General features: G+C 38.0%; 1 protein-coding gene and 1 long non-coding RNA gene across 2 annotated transcripts in view; one reads left to right on the top strand and one right to left on the bottom strand.

Annotated features, from left to right (window-relative positions):
• Positions 1-16,537, top strand: part of iglon5 (IgLON family member 5) — a 139,008-nt gene that overhangs the window by 30,720 nt on the left and 91,751 nt on the right. The gene's annotated exons all lie outside the window — the stretch shown is intronic.
• On the bottom strand, positions 301-14,656 carry LOC147172780 (uncharacterized). The gene is made up of 3 exons (XR_015095397.1): positions 14,086-14,656; positions 3,762-3,971; positions 301-2,387 (listed from the first exon to the last, which is right to left on the bottom strand). It is a non-coding gene; the product is annotated as an uncharacterized LOC147172780 (long non-coding RNA).

Raw genomic sequence — 16,537 nt, 5'->3', positions numbered from 1 at the left:
TTGGGAGTCGTTTTTGGTCTCTTGGATGTGAGCAAACTGTAGGAGGCGCAGTGTGTCTCCCAAGCTGAAGGTCGCGAGTTTGTTCGTCAACCCTAGAGTGACTTTCATTGTTTTCAATTCCTTATTTTACTCTCTTCCAATTGTAAATATTACTCTAAAGTTGAATTTACTCTACAGAATTTACTGTGACCAAAGAAGAAAATGACAAAAATGTCATCACAAAAAATTAAAATGAGAAAATGTCCTAAATGACCAGTCACAGAAATAAAAAATTATAAATTAAAAAAAGGGGGGGGGGGATGACATAAAAATCCATCCAAACTAAAATGAAAAAACAAAACAAAAACAACAAAAACTACATTTGTATGATTATAGACATAAAAGGTAAAAATTTTAATAATTTCAGAGTTCAAATGTGAAAAAAAAATCAAACTGTCTATCACAGAAATGAAAATATCAGAAAATGTCTTAAGAAAATTAGCTAGCTGTCCCTCACAGAAATAAAACATAAAATGAGAAAATGAACGGAAAAAAATTGGAAATGTTTTCATCAAAGAAATAATACGTAGTTTTTTTTTTTTTGAAAATTACAAAATTGACTAAAAACAGAATTTCTGCTGCCCATGAGCAAAAGAAAAACAAATAAATAAATAAACTTTAACTGCCCGTCAACACTGAAGTAAAATGAGAACATCATACCTGTCTTTGTCATCTCATGAATAAAAAAATAAAAAATAAAAAATAATCTAAATATTCCATCGCCACAGAAAATTACATGATAACGTCTATCATCACAAAAAGCACAACATAAAAACTGTGAAGGGACCTAACTGTTGAGCACAAAAGTAAAACGAAATGAAAAAACAAGAAAATGAGGTAACTATCCATCACAGTTTAAAAAAAGAAGAGAGAAATTCACGTAATCATCACCATCCTTCATCACACAAGTCACCGTGAAAAGGGGCTTTTCCTAACACGTCAACAATGGCCCAATACTTTTGACACAGTTCCGTAAACATGTCACAAGTGCCATAAATGGGCGGAGCAAGAGTCACAAAACATGAACATCTTCTCATACCAAAGCGTGTGTGATAACGCGGCTGAAATCGGAGTTGCTGAAAATCGGAGGGGACGGCGGCGGTCGTCTTTCCATTCTCGACCTTTGCCCCCCCCCTCGCTGCTACTGGAGTGCACGTGTCGTACGATGCGTTTGTATAGCGTCTGCGGGCGTGCACGTGACCCACAAACGGAGACTGGAGTCGTCCCTCGGGGGGTCTGGTATCTGATCGCTCCGATTGATCGTTCCAAGGAGACCGTGACATTCACTGGCTCGGGCGTCAAAAGAGCCCTTTGGAAAAAGGAACGTAATTAAGACCATCCAATCGGATGCTTCTAACCCCCCCTCTTATATTGAGGGTCAAATGAATCATCTTAAAATTGAGAGAAAAAAAAGTGAACTCTATAATAGGGGTACTGAGGAAAATGAGAAATTTTCGTGAAACTGTCGATCACAGAAAAATTATATAACATAATAATAAAATTAAAAAAAAAGTGAAACGAGAAATGAAAGTAAAATTTTCCATCTTTGAAGTAATCATCGATTATCACAGAAGTAAAACGACCAAAAAAAATTTTTTTTCAAATAGTAGAAAACTAGCTGTCCATCACAATGTAAAAAAATGTCGTAAAATATGAAAAAAAAAAAAAAAAAAAAAGACGACCAAATGACCAAAAAAATACAATTTTGTAAAACTCTGTAATTTTTGAAGTAAAATGAGGAAACCACATTAAACGTAAAAAGGAAATGTCATAAAACATCACAAAAGTAAAACAAGGACACAAGCAAATTTCGCAAAATTGTTCCTCTTAAGTAAAACAAAATTTTGAAACTGTAGATCACGGAAGTAAAATAGAAAAAAAGGAGCATTTCATAACTCTTTGTCATCTTTGGAGCAAAACGAGAAACTGTCCATCATCATGGACGTAAAAAAAATATATATATATATAAAAAAAGTAACTTTTTTTTTTTTTTTACAATATCACAAAAGTAAAAAAAACAAAAAAACAAAAAAATGTGACAAAAAATTTCCAAAATGTTGTAATCATGGCCTATAACAGAAGTAAAATGAGAAAAAGACAATTTTGTAAAACTCTCCATAATCTTCACAGTAAAATGAGGAAATGTTGCAGAACACGTGAAAAGAAAATTCTGGTGGTTCCCCCATCCCCCCCCGGGGGGGACATCAGCTCCGTCAGCTCTGTCTACAGATGAGACGTGGGAGTTGTTCGAGGGGCTCCAGGCAGCACAGGTGGCGCTCGCATTGATCCCTCGGTGGCGTTCGCTCCGGGAAATGTCATCCTCGACGACGGAACAACTTTCGCGCAGCCTATCAAATGAAATCTGCATCATTGGCTGACTCTTACTAATGGGACAGAAATTTCAACTGTGAACCCTCGCTTCCTAAAATAGTGCTGATGTTCATTCATATTGGCTTTTTGTCATCTGAGTGAATATTAAAATGTCTCTTTGGCTTTGTTCCCGGAGCTGAAAACATAAAAAAAAAAAAATTCCCTACTTGCCTTTGTTGTACCTGCGAGCATGCTGGCGCCAGCAAGAATATTAATAAGTCATTTGAATATGTCTACAGATGAAACTTACAATTTCAAAAGCCATGGCAGCGATGCCCAAAACAGAAATTGAACTCTCAAGATGAAAAATACAAAAATATTAGCTAGAAATAGACACCTTTTTTATTGACCCCCAAAATGCACAAATATTACAAAATAAAACTAGCGTTTGGAAGAAATTTACAAATATTAAATAAAAAAATATATATTGGAAAAATCCAAAAAAAGAAAGAAAGGGAAAGCAAGAAAAAGAAGGAAAAAAATGAATTTATCAGATAAAAAATACAAAATATTTTACAAAAATATTAGACAAAAGTACCTTAATTGGCTATAAAAAAAGCAAAAATATTAAGAAATAATCCAAACACAAATATAGAATGCACATTACAAAAAATACATGAAATATTGCTTAAATACATCTGAGAAAATATTATAAAGTATAAAATATTTGTAATTTGATCAGCTGAAAAATACAAAATTATTAGCTAGAAATAGACAAATTATTTGCCCCAAAAAATGCACGAATATTACAAAATAAAACTAGTATTTGGAATAAATTTACAAATATTAGATTAAAAACAAAATATTAGAAAATACTAAAATATGAAAGGGAAAGCAAACAAATAAGAAAAAATGAATTTATCAGGTGAAAAGTACAAAAAATAATATCTAAAAATAGACAAAATATTTGCCAAAAAATGCGTAAATATTACAAAATAAAACTGGTATTCGGAAGGAATATACAAATATTAGAGAAAAACAAAATATTAGAAAATACACATATTTTAGATAGAAAACAAGAACAGTAAGAAAAAAAAAGAATTTATCAGGTGAAAAATCCCAAAATAGTCGTTAAAAATAGAAGACTTATTTTCAAAAAATACACACAAATATTATATTTATATTTGGAAGAAATAAACTAATACTAGACAAAAAATATATTATTACAAATTTAGATGAAAAATACGTAAATATTAGGCTGATTTTCACCCGTACCATGCCTCTGATGTATTCCGATGTATTTTTATTTTCTTATTTGTTTTTGCTGTTGCGGCATAACCCAACAATGGACAACTGAGATGCTCAATGCGGTAATAACTATCATTTCAATTTCAATCAATAATTGTACCCACCTGAAGTATTACCTGTCCGTAAGGTTAAACCGTTTCATCGCTACTCTCTCGGAAAGCGAGCTTCTTGACGTGTATTTATTCCATCTGGAGAGGGCAACACACACTAAGCTGCTCTTGATTGTTAGAGGAGACCTCCGTGGGTTTTGGCAACCGGACCAAAGTCAACCACAGGTGGTCCAGTGACGCACAAGGTCCAGATGGCCCGCCCGGCTGCAACAGAGAGAAGCCTCTCTGACGTTATTCCGTGATGCTATTAATAGTTCAACAAGCACTTAGAGTACAGTGAATGATTAATAGTTTTGATGGTTTATTTATAATTCATTCACTGCCATTGACGGCTATAGACGTCTAAAATTTCTATTAGTTTAATTTTTTCCCCACTTTTGTTGACAAGAGTATGAAAACCTAGGGAAAAAAAATATTGTACATTAAGACCAGATATCAAATTTGTGATTAATCATGAGTTAACTTTTGAAGTCATGCAATTAATTACAATAAAAAAAAATTATCGCCTGATGACCTAATTTTTAATAATCTTTTCTTTTTTTCTAAAAGAAAAAAGGAAAAATATATTTTTTCAAAAAAAGAAAAGATTATTCAAATTTAGGGCGTCAGGCGATTGTAATTAATCGCATGACTTCAATAGTTAACTCATGATTAATCACAAATTTTATATCTGGTCTAAATGTACAATATTTTTTTCCCTAGGTTTTCATACTCTTGTTAACAAAAGTGGGGAAAAAAACGTTAAACTAATAGAAATAGTCCAAATGAATTTTTGACGTCTATAGCCGTCAATGGCAGTGAATGAGATAATATACAGGTAGACTGTATCTACTTTATTGGTATGTTTTGGTGGTAACAGGCTTGCTGCCACCAGGAAGGTCCGCACCGACCTGGCCTGCTCCTCATAACAGTTAACTGCTTCTTGAAAAAGAGTCATTCTATTCGAGGCTAATTAATAACATGAGTGACACTCCAAAGCAATGCTTGGGATTTCATCCTCGAACCCCCTCCCCGCCCACGCCGGATGTGGCTCTGGAGTCCTTCTACTGGCAGATCCCACCAGACGTCATTAACGTTATCTCTGCCCGGGCCGGCCGACCGACTGCGCGAACATATTCGCGCTGTAATTCGACTGCGTTGTCTTCTTGAGTAATCCCCGGTCACAATACGCTCTTTAAGAAGCCAAAGAGTGGCCATTAGCGACTAAACGAGCGAGGCCCGAAATTGCAAATGATGAGATGTTGGTCTACTTCTTGGAGTCGGCGTGTGGCTCGCTTTTTTTTGGGGCGGCCGCCGGCTGTGATTTGTGTTGCTCCGGCTGGCGTAGCTTCAGCGCGGTCCGCATTGTGCTATCCCCGCTTGGCCTGTCGCCATGGCGGCCGCGCATCGGCCACTACCTGCTGCTCCCTGAAGCATGCGGTGCTCTTTAGTCTTAGTCTGTTCTTTATGCTTTTATTCTGATAGTGGTTTCATCGCGGAGGAAGGAGGCCTTGGGTTTAATCCTGGGTTGGGGGGTTACTGTGCCAATTTGACAGTCTGAAAACATGTTGATGATAAGGGTAAGGGGTGTTAGGATTAGTGGCATGGGTTTATGGTTAGTTAGCATGAACTCCTTCAGACCTGCCTTTTTTTCTGATGGGCATTTTTAAAAAAACTAATTTTGACTATTTTTCCCACATAAGAACAACATGGAAAAAAAGTCTCAGGTTTTTATTTGTTATCGTGGACGCCGGGATGGTATAGATATATAAATTGACCATACATCAACTTGCGACGGTGATCGGTTAGCTAGGATCCAATCATGAACCCGAAGTGTTGACATCATCCAAATGATGTGTTTTTATTGGTTTAGACAATCATCTATGCCATAGGTGTCAAATTCCGGTCCTGGAGGGCCGCAGTCCTGCACGTTTTGGATGTTTCCCTTCTCCAACACAGCTGATATATGATCAGCTCATCAGCAAACTCTGCATAAACCTGATAACCATCTTGCTGATTGGAATCAGCTTGTGTTGGAAGAGGGAAACCTCCAAAACTGGAGTTTGACACCTCGGATCTATGGGTCCGAAGGGGTTAAGGTTAGGAGTAGGGGTTAGTGGTTAGAATTAGGACAAGGAGCTAGGATTAGTCGTTGAGGATATCATTAGGGGAAAGATTTATGGGTTAGTGGTGATGGTTCGGGATTAGTGTTAGGGTTAGTGGTTTGGGTTAGGGGTTGGTAGTAGCATTAGGGTAACTGTGTCAAAATAAAAAAAATTAAAAATAAAAATAAAAAATATATATAAAAAAATATAAAAAATAAAAATAAATAAAAACAAACTAATAAAATAAAATAAAAATAAATAAAATAAAAATAAAAATAAATAAAATAAAAATAAAATAAAAATAAAAATAAAAATAAAAATAAAAATAAAATAAAAATAAAATAAAAATAAAAATAAAATCAAATAAAATAAAAATAAAATAAAATAAAATAAAATAAAAATGAAATAAAAATAAAAATAAAAATAAAATAAAAATCAAATAAAAATAAAATAAAAATCAAATAAAAATCAAATAAAAATAAAATAAAATAAAATAAAATAAAAATAAAAATAAAATAAAAAATAAATAAAAATAAAATAAAAATAAAAATAAAAATAAAAATAAAAATAAATATATATTAAAAAAATATATAATAAAAATAAAATTTAAAAAAATACAAAAATAAAATAAAGGGTAACTGTGAGTTAGCGTTATGGGATTAGGGTTAGGGTTTGTTTTCAGGGTTTGGGGTCAGGATTAATAAAGTGGGTTCAATTTAGGATTAGTGGTTTAGATAAAGGGTTAAAGTCAAAATTACTTGTTAGGGTTTGGGATTAGAGTTGGGCAAAATGGCAAAAACCAAGACGAACAGTCAAGTTTCAATATTAGGCGAATTTTATCCAAGAGGAGACGGAAGGCCTCGAGATCAGGATCTCCTCACTAAAACCCGACTTTGGAGAGTTATATACATTTTATATGGCAATGACGAATCATCCGTATGATATTGACATACTCCGAACCCCTGTGGGCCAAGTAGTGTGAGCAGTTATTGCACTTGCCAATAGAAAAACGTCAATATGGCCGAGTGGAATTGAAATAGGATTCAAGATAACAAAAAAAAAAGATTGGTTTAAGACCGAAGATGTTGGCTTTCAGACAAAATAAATTTGGTTTTGCAAACTAAAATAAGGAAGTTATGCGTGCCCTTTAATGCTTTGTATGCTAAACATGCAAGCGTTTGTATACCTGGATGACGTGACTAAAACTGTTAACAAAACAACCCCAAATAAATTAAATTAAAGCCGCCGCAGATCAAAGGCCACAATCAGTGCAAATGTTCTCCCTTTTGTTATTTCATTCACCGAAGCTTTTTATGATTGGCTAATGCGGCGTTACATTTGCAAGTTCACACGTAATAATGCGGCCCTTTGAACATTTAGCCAGAAAAAAGCCGCCGCCCGCTCTTTTCCAATTTGTTTTCTTTTTTGCTAAACACTGTGAAATGGCAAACGCTAACAACGCGACAGCATTTATTATTAATTTATTTTGCGCATGACTTTTTCACTGGCGGCGCTGGCCCTCGCCGAGCGCATTTCAGTCGAACGCCATCTGGTCCTTTGGTTCAGTGGCGGGCGGGCGGCTGCTCGCTGAATGGTCATTTTCCTCGAGAAAAAAAGCCGGCTCTGACTTTTCATCTTGATATTAGCAGCGCGCGTGGCTTCAAAAGGCTTGCAGCGACTCGTGCGACGTGTTCCTTCAAAGCCTTATGATTAGTTTGGCTGAACGAAGCAGCGTCTGTCACGCCCGCAGCTGTCTTATTTACCTTCCGCTCGTTATGCCGCGCAGCCAGCAGAGGTGGCAAATGTACACTCTGTACTTTAGGACCCTGTTGGAGGTACTGAACTTCACCTATCCGCATTAAGTCAACTTTTCTTTATTGAAAAATAAAATCATATATTTTTTTTCCAAATTCAAGATATAAGGTTTACTGGTGGACAAAATGAAGAGGGAGAGTAGCTTTTTCAATCTGGCTCTCTTCACCTTGAATTCAGAAAGTGTTGTGTTCTTGTATTCCCCATGTGCATGCACCTGAACTTATTTGCTCCCAAAAACGTATAAATACGTTCTATTTTAAATATGCTCCCAAAGATGTATTTATATGTTTTTTTTTAAATGTTTTCTTTTTTTTAATGCTCGAGCATACAGAAGGCTTTGATGCAGCCTCTGAACTGAAGAGAATGCTTGAAGCAATGGTAGTTATTACAAAAACGGCCAGCAGGTGGCACCAGAGTATAAGAGATCAACCATGGCCATGTAGCAAAAAGCTATTTTCTCCACTGTTTTAAACATTTGTGAATAATGATGAATATATAGCTATATTCTCATGCTAAATGCTGCAAAACGGAAACAGATAGAAACATACTTTTTTTCCTAATTGGTAGGTTCCATATTTTTATAGCAATAGAAAAGAATATTCTGTGGGCCTTGCAAAATCAGTCAAAATCCAGTAAAACAGCCGGGAGGGAAGGGGTTTTTTTTTTCAGTGAAAATGGTTGGAAGGGATTACATAGTAGGAAAGGATTACAATAATAGAAAACACGATCATCTGCAGCCAATGAAGTGGGGTGTATCATCATGAATAATTTGAGTCTGAAACTGACTCACCCAACCCCTGGGATTCAATCGAACCAGGAATTAAGAACCACTGCAAACACATTTGACATGTTTGAACATAATGGGTAAAAAAAAGAAGAAGAAAGAAAGCAAGATTGAGAAGAATGTAGTACTTGTGAAGATAACTAAAAGTGTTTTTAAAGAAATCAAAACAAACTCACTCTAAAAACGAATTAAAACTAACTGAAAAAAAAAAATGCCAAAACCAAACAAATACTAACTTTAAGAAAAATCTGCAACTACTACTTGGTTACTTCCCACCACTGACAGCGAGCAGCCAGGCTGAAAATGGCGTCATATAAATGTGATAAAAAAAAAAAAACACAATTCCCTATTCAAGCCCTCCCCTGTCATTATCATAATCTTCAAAGATGCTTGTCTTGTTCATTCCGCCGGTGACCCCGCCGGGCGAATTTCCTGAAATAACTGCAAATAAGGCGAGGCGTCATTAAGATCCCCAGTGTGCGCCGTGCGACGGGACAGAAGAGACTGTGGATATGAAAGGACGTCCGCTTGATGGCAAATGATCTGAACTCGGCTCGTGAGGGGAATGCAAATCGTTCGGCTTCATGTCGACGGAACCCGCTGACCTCCCGTCGCGGGAATGGGCGCCAGGAGATATGGCCGCTTGTTTTAATATGCGTATATGGTGACACATCCACTGGGTGCAGCCATTTTCTCTGACAGAAATCCCTTCACCCGGCTGTCCCTTTTCTACCTTTTATCTTGTTCATGTTCAGGGCTGCGGCGATGGCGGCTGATTTTGAGCGGGGTGGATAAAAACGGATCCTTATTTGTATTTTTCCGACAGGAATTTAGTAGAAAATTAGCTGGCAAGTCATTACTTGCTTTTTACTTTTGAGTAACTGGCGACCAATCCAGTTGACAGACAGTTGGGCTAGACCCCAGTCCCCAAATTACCCAATTTGGGTCAAAAATAACTTTAAGGAAGTTTATGGATTGTTTTGCACAAAATAACCCCAAAAATTGTGTCATTTTAATAAAACAACCTAAAAAATGTATCCGTTTTGTACAAAATAACCCCAAAAAATTAATTTCAATTGTGTACCAGAGAAAGACAGAATGGAAAGCCTGTTGGGTCACCAAACAGCGCCCTGATTTTCTTAGATGTAAAATAAACACATTAGGAAAGGGGGTGGGGGTGGGGGGGGGGGCGCAGTATGGGTTGGGGGGGCTCAGCAAACGGCCACATTCCACAGAAGATACCATAAAACAAAACAATTCAGAAAGTTGTGTCAATTTGAACCAAGTGATGGATCTGTCCACCTTTTTTTTTTTTTTTTTACCCAAATTGTGTTATTTCTGAGTCTGACCCAACTGTTTTTTTAGGATGATTGGTCTGTTAGTTGTTTACAATCCTCCTGCGATTGCCTGGCTACCAGTCCAACAATCCAGAAAGTTGGGTCAAATTGACCCAAGCAGTGGATTGGGTTGTTTTTGACCCTACTCTGTTTACTGAGTGCACGCTCAGTTGTGATAGACTCCCAGAGTAAATAGGAAAAACTTGTCACATAGCCTCACTTTCATGCACGTGGCCGTTCAATTCCCTGTTAATGACTGGCGACCAATCCAGGGTTAGGTCCACCTTTTGCCCCCAATATAGGATATGTTTTCAAGCTTAATAATAAAAGTAAAACAACGTGCGGACCGTTTGATTGGTCGCGTAGTGCTTCACATAACTGGCCCACTCGATTCCTCCATTCATAATCACCCTAGAATCAACTGGCGACCAATCCAAGATATAGTCCACAGACCGCAATCAAAGTTCTCTTTGTAGGACTTTAAAGGGTACAGGGGAGCGCACTCCAAACATTACTACTACTTGGCACTGCATAAAATTCAAGGGCAGCAGCGGCAGGAGAAATAAAAGGCGGTGTAGCGAATTTGAACCATTTTTGCGGCCGCACTCCACTTGTCGGTTCTAAACGAGCGTGGCGGTGCCGCGAGAAGAGCACATTTGGGCATGGCGCACTCAAGCCGGCGTTCTCGCCAAGGACGAGCGGTAATAAAAAACAAAACCTCCCTACACACGTCAGACGCAATGCAACACAAATGGCAAAAGTAGGAGTAGAGATCATTTTGTAAAAAGAGTCTGGTAAAGTAGGAGTGCAGATTTTAACGACTTTGCTCAAAGTGCACTCTAAAATGGAAAAGTAAAAAAAAATGGATCTAAATAGTCACTTATATACAATAATGATTCTCAGTATTTGGTACTAATACCGCAAGAGGTGCAGTATGTGGGCTCCCTCAAGTGGAATGCGAAAGCAATCACTGAATGAAATGAAATGAAATACTCTGCATCATGTTATTTAGGTACAATTTGCATTTACTGTTGTAACAGAATCATTTATTTATTTATTGGTATTTTTTTCAAACTGTGTATGTACGCACAGTGTTCGTGTTGAAGTCGTGCATAATGTTAGTCGGCCTGACCAATCAATTGGCCGATATTAGCTCATATTTCCCCCCCCAAAAAACCCGACTAATATTTTGCTATTGTATATCAAGGTAAAGTTAAACAATTATAACAAAAAAGTATTTGTAAAACAGTCAAATGTTCTTCCTGTTATAAATATATTTATTGTTGTGCACATTCAGGCACCAAAAAAAGGAAGTTTTATCCATATGTTTTATTATTATTAATATATAAAAAATTTAAAAAAATGAATCGGCCAATTAATGTCATCTGACTTTTATTTTGTCAAATTTCAGAATTGACATCGGCCTAAAAATAAAATAACTTTTTTTTGGGGGGTCAGGCTCTAGTTTTAATGTTGGTCATGACGGTGGCACTTTGCATTGTTGTTGTTTTTTAAGTGGCACAAGTACGTGCAACAAAAATCGATCTGCATTCAAAATGGTTTCCTACTTTTATTAACTTGCAAAGTGCTCCTACTGAGCAAAGCTCACATTCTTGACTTGATTTAATACTATCTCATATGTTTCAGTTTTTTTCTTCAGATTAACTCATTCACTGCCATTGACGGCTATAGACGTCAAGAATTAATTAGAATTATTTCTATTAGTTTAAATTTTTTTTCCACTTTTGTTAACAAGAGTATGAAAACCTCGAAACATTGTTTTATTGTACGTTTAGAACAGATATAAAATGTGTGATTAATCGTGAGTTAACTATTGAAGTCATGCGATTAATTACAATTAAAAAATTTGTGGCGCCGGGTGATAATTTTTTTAATAGTAATTAATCGCATGACTTCAATAGTTAACTCACGATTAATCACACATTTTATATCTGTTCTAAATGTACAATAAAAAAATCTAGGTTTTAAACACTTGTTAAACTAATAGAAATAGTTCAAATACATTTTTGACGTCTATAGTCGTCAATGGCTGTGAATGACTTAAATGGGAAATTTTTGAGAGAATGATTATTGTAGCTAAAAACATCCAAGGTATGTGATCAAAAACATGGAGTACAAGTAAAAAATCTGTAAAAGTCAGGTAAAGATACCTTAAAAATGGTCTTTAGTAACGTAAGTAAGTATAAATACTTGGTTACTTGCCACCGGTGCAAAGCAGAATCCAGCACAGTATTCGGCGGTCCCGCAGAGAGCTATTGTCTTATTCTGTCACTTAGTCGCTTTGCGGCTGCCTTAATCTAACGCAATTGGAGCCACTTACATTTTTTCACGCTGCGCGCACTAGCCAGTTAGTAGTGGCTGAGTGGACCAGATTAAGGGCCACCGTGCAGGCATACCTCGTCTTTTTGCGGCCACCTTGAAAATGATGGCAATTTTAATTTAAGGGTTCTCAAACATTTCGGGTCATAGAAATTTTTCCGAGGGCTCTGTCATAATTGGAACGTTTATTAAACGTAACTACCATGTGCGCTTAGGAATATAAGGTTGGCCGAAAAAAGTTGAAATGTTACAATAGCAAATTTTTTGTATAAAAAATGTTGGCATGTTATGAGATTAAAATTACATTAAAATCAAAGTTTAATGAGGGAAGAAAGTGAATTTCAAAAGTAGAACTTTTTTTTCACATACTACACTTTTATTAAAAAAAAGAAGCCTTTATTCTCTCGAAAAATCGCATTGCACAACACCAAACACATTTTATAAAGTATTGACATTTGCATAATGATGGTTTATTTGAGGACTCACTTTTAAGCGCTATACAAATCAGATTTTTTTTTTTAATCAATATTACTAAGCAGGTCAGTTTGCCATTTAATTTGTTAGATTCAAATAAAGAAAAACTATTTGTCCCCAGGCTGCAATTAAAAGCAAGTAAACAATGTACCAACTCAAATCTAAGCACGCACATAAATATTAGTCTCAGTTTCAAAATACATGAAAATACTATTTGCTAAAATATTGAAATAAAAAATACATGAGAGATTAGCATATTGAGGTGGGTACAAATAAAGGTGTAGATGAGCAAAGTACATACTTTGACTTTGAGATATTTTTTTTCCAGGTTCATACTGTGCCCCCCTTTAAGGGCATCGCTTGAGCGTCATTTCTCTCCTCCTTCTTCCTTATGTGTTTTTTTTTTTTTACTCTAAAAACCTTGGGGCACTAAAAGGCGACCCACCAGGCTTCCCGTTCTGTCTCCCCCTATTGGTCATTTTTATTTTTATGTTTTTTGGACTGATATTAGAGTAGTAGTATAGTATGTCCACATGGACCTACGGAGGTATGCATTTTTGAAATTATGACTTCAATCATTTATCCCAAATTATTTTTCCGACCGTTAAACTCCAGTTTGAGAACCATTCTTAAAAGAATTTGTTCTGGTTCTGCTGCAGTGCCTATTGAGACTCCTTTCCCCACCCTCTTTTTTTTCTATTTTATTGATTGGACACTTTATGACACGACGCGGCGGGGACGAGCCGGCAGTGAGGCGGCTGGCGTCGTCGTCTTCGTCGGATGTACAGACAAACATAAATCTTCCCGTCGTGCTCACCTAAGCCCGATCATAACGCTGTCTTGTAAATGTCGGAACCGTGGCTCAGCGTTAAGGGGGAACAGGGGTAGTAAACTAAGTCTTTATGGGCACGTTCGGCACTGATGAGCCCATTTGTTAACATATACCAAGCTACATCTTAGCTATATGACTCACACCTAGCATTGAAAGGAGTCTGTTCTTTAAATAATCCACAAAACTAACGATCCATTTAATGACCGTGTGTTCTGTTGATTGTCATGAGGGTAAATTCGGACAGGCCAGGGGTCCTTTAAAGATGGACTTGTCTGAGAGATTTTCTCAGATGGCTACTAAATTTAGCCTATTTATACATCTTTGGACACAAATGGCTCAGCAACAGATATGACAATACTCACAGACATGTTTTCTTTATCCTCTGCAAAGAGCGACAAATATTAATATTACTCCTATCTGTATATCTGTATGGCTGCATTCTACTGCCCCCAGGTGGCCGAGCCATGCACACGGAGCAATGTCCATTGAAGTGAAGCAAAAAAATAATAATGTGGCAAAAACTTTTTGAACTGCTCAAAAACTCAAAAAACTCAAACTGTATCACACCAAATTCTACAGAGTTTCAAAAATAAGAATCTGATGAAATACAACTACAGTGTAGAATCCAAAGTGTCTCAGAAGTGTGAAGCACCTCAAGCTTGAGAGGTCTTGCAGGGATTCCACATCACCATTGGAAACATCACAGTGCTTCCCTTTCAGGCTGCCAAGTATCCCGGCCCGAGTTGTGCCAATTTACTGAGCTCGTCTCGCAGTTGAACCATCTGCAATATCTGTGTTGGAATGTTAGCTGCACGAGCTTTTGGTCCTGGAAAGATACTCCAACTTTTACTTTAGTAGATGCGCAGATGTAAGTACTTGCCCAAAAAAAAAAGTAATACATGAAAATGATGGTCTTTGTCCCACAGTTCTAGTCAGTACTTGAGCAAAAACATTTTGGACCAGCTGGGGGGGTCTTTGGGAGGGTCTCTCTGGTCTTCAAATGCGACAACAGTGGCTGCCGTCTACAACTGGTACAGGGGAACTATATTCTACACTCAGTACTCGAGTAGCAGCATTTTTGACCATCTGGAGAGTCTTTAGGGGGATCTCTTTGATTTGATGTCTACTGCGTTGTAGCGAATATAGGAGAACTATGATTCAATTTCACACGCAGTTCTAGTTAGCACTAGCACTAAGATCTTGGACCAGCTGTAAGGGTCTTTGCAAGGATCTCTGTGGTATTCTACTGTGATGAGTCGTCTGCAGCCACTACAGAACGAGATAACTAGGATTGGTTCTCAGATTTGTAATCAGTACATGAGCGCTAAGATTTTGGACCAGCTGTAGGGTCTTTGCAAGGATCTCTGTGGTCCTCTATTGAGACAAAAGTCGTCTGCAGCATCTTGGACCAGCTGTAAGGGTCTTTGCAAGGATCTCTGTGGTCCTCTATTGAGACAAAAGTCGTCTGCAGCATCTTGGACCAGCTGTAAGGGTTTCTGCAAGGATCTCTGTGGTCCTCTATTGAGACAAAAGTCGTCTGCAGCATCTTGGACCAGCTGTAAGGGTCTCTGCAAGGATCTCTGTGGTCCTCTAGTGAGACAAAAGTCGTCTGCAGCATCTTGGACCAGCTGTAAGGGTCTCTGCAAGGATCTCTGTGGTCCTCTATTGAGACAAAAGTCGTCTGCAGCATCTTGGACCAGCTGTAAGGGTCTTTGCAAGGATCTCTGTGGTCCTCTATTGAGACAAAAGTCGTCTGCAGCATCTTGGACCAGCTGTAAGGGTCTCTGCAAGGATCTCTGTGGTCCTCTATTGAGACAAAAGTCGTCTGCAGCATCTTGGACCAGCTGTAAGGGTCTCTGCAAGGATCTCTGTGGTCCTCTATTGAGACAAAAGTCGTCTGCAGCATCTTGGACCAGCTGTAAGGGTCTCTGCAAGGATCTCTGTGGTCCTCTATTGAGACAAAAGTCGTCTGCAGCATCTTGGACCAGCTGTAAGGGTCTCTGCAAGGATCTCTGTGGTCCTCTATTGAGACAAAAGTCGTCTGCAGCATCTTGGACCAGCTGTAAGGGTCTCTGCAAGGATCTCTGTGGTCCTCTATTGAGACAAAAGTCGTCTGCAGCATCTTGGACCAGCTGTAAGGGTCTCTGCAAGGATCTCTGTGGTCCTCTATTGAGACAAAAGTCGTCTGCAGCATCTTGGACCAGCTGTAAGGGTCTCTGCAAGGATCTCTGTGGTCCTCTATTGAGACAAAAGTCGTCTGCAGCATCTTGGACCAGCTGTAAGGGTCTCTGCAAGGATCTCTGTGGTCCTCTATTGAGACAAAAGTCGTCTGCAGCATCTTGGACCAGCTGTAAGGGTCTCTGCAAGGATCTCTGTGGTCCTCTATTGAGACAAAAGTCGTCTGCAGCATCTTGGACCAGCTGTAAGGGTCTCTGCAAGGATCTCTGTGGTCCTCTATTGAGACAAAAGTCGTCTGCAGCATCTTGGACCAGCTGTAAGGGTCTCTGCAAGGATCTCTGTGGTCCTCTATTGAGACAAAAGTCGTCTGCAGCATCTTGGACCAGCTGTAAGGGTCTCTGCAAGGATCTCTGTGGTCCTCTATTGAGACAAAAGTCGTCTGCAGCATCTTGGACCAGCTGTAAGGGTTTCTGCAAGGATCTCTGTGGTCCTCTATTGAGACAAAAGTCGTCTACAGCATCTTGGACCAGCTGTAAGGGTCTTTGCAAGGATCTCTGTGGTATTCTACTGTGATGAGTCGTCTGCAGCCACTACAGAACGAGATAACTAGGATTGGTTCTCAGATTTGTAATCAGTACTTGAGCGCTAAGATTTTGGACCAGCTGTAGGGTCTTTGGAAAGATTTCTTTGGTCTTCTACTGCAATAACAGTCGTCTGCAGCTGCTGTAGTGCACAAGAACTACGTTGCTTCTGACAGTTCCATTCAATACCTAATCAGTAGCATTTTGGACCAACTGGAAGGCCACAAGGGTGTCTTTGGGTCTTCTACTGCAGACTTCTACTGTCTACTTTGGCTAGTACAGACCGCAGGTCACAGTTGTAGTCTGTACTCCGACATAGAGGGTCTTCTGAAAGCATTTTTGTTT

The sequence above is a fragment of the Leptonotus elevatus genome, chromosome 6 (genome assembly GCF_054856555.1).
Source record: "Leptonotus elevatus isolate MCC_2025b chromosome 6, RoL_Lele_1.0, whole genome shotgun sequence".
NCBI lineage: Eukaryota > Metazoa > Chordata > Actinopteri > Syngnathiformes > Syngnathidae > Leptonotus > Leptonotus elevatus.
This window is presented reverse-complemented; position numbering and strand designations above follow the sequence as displayed.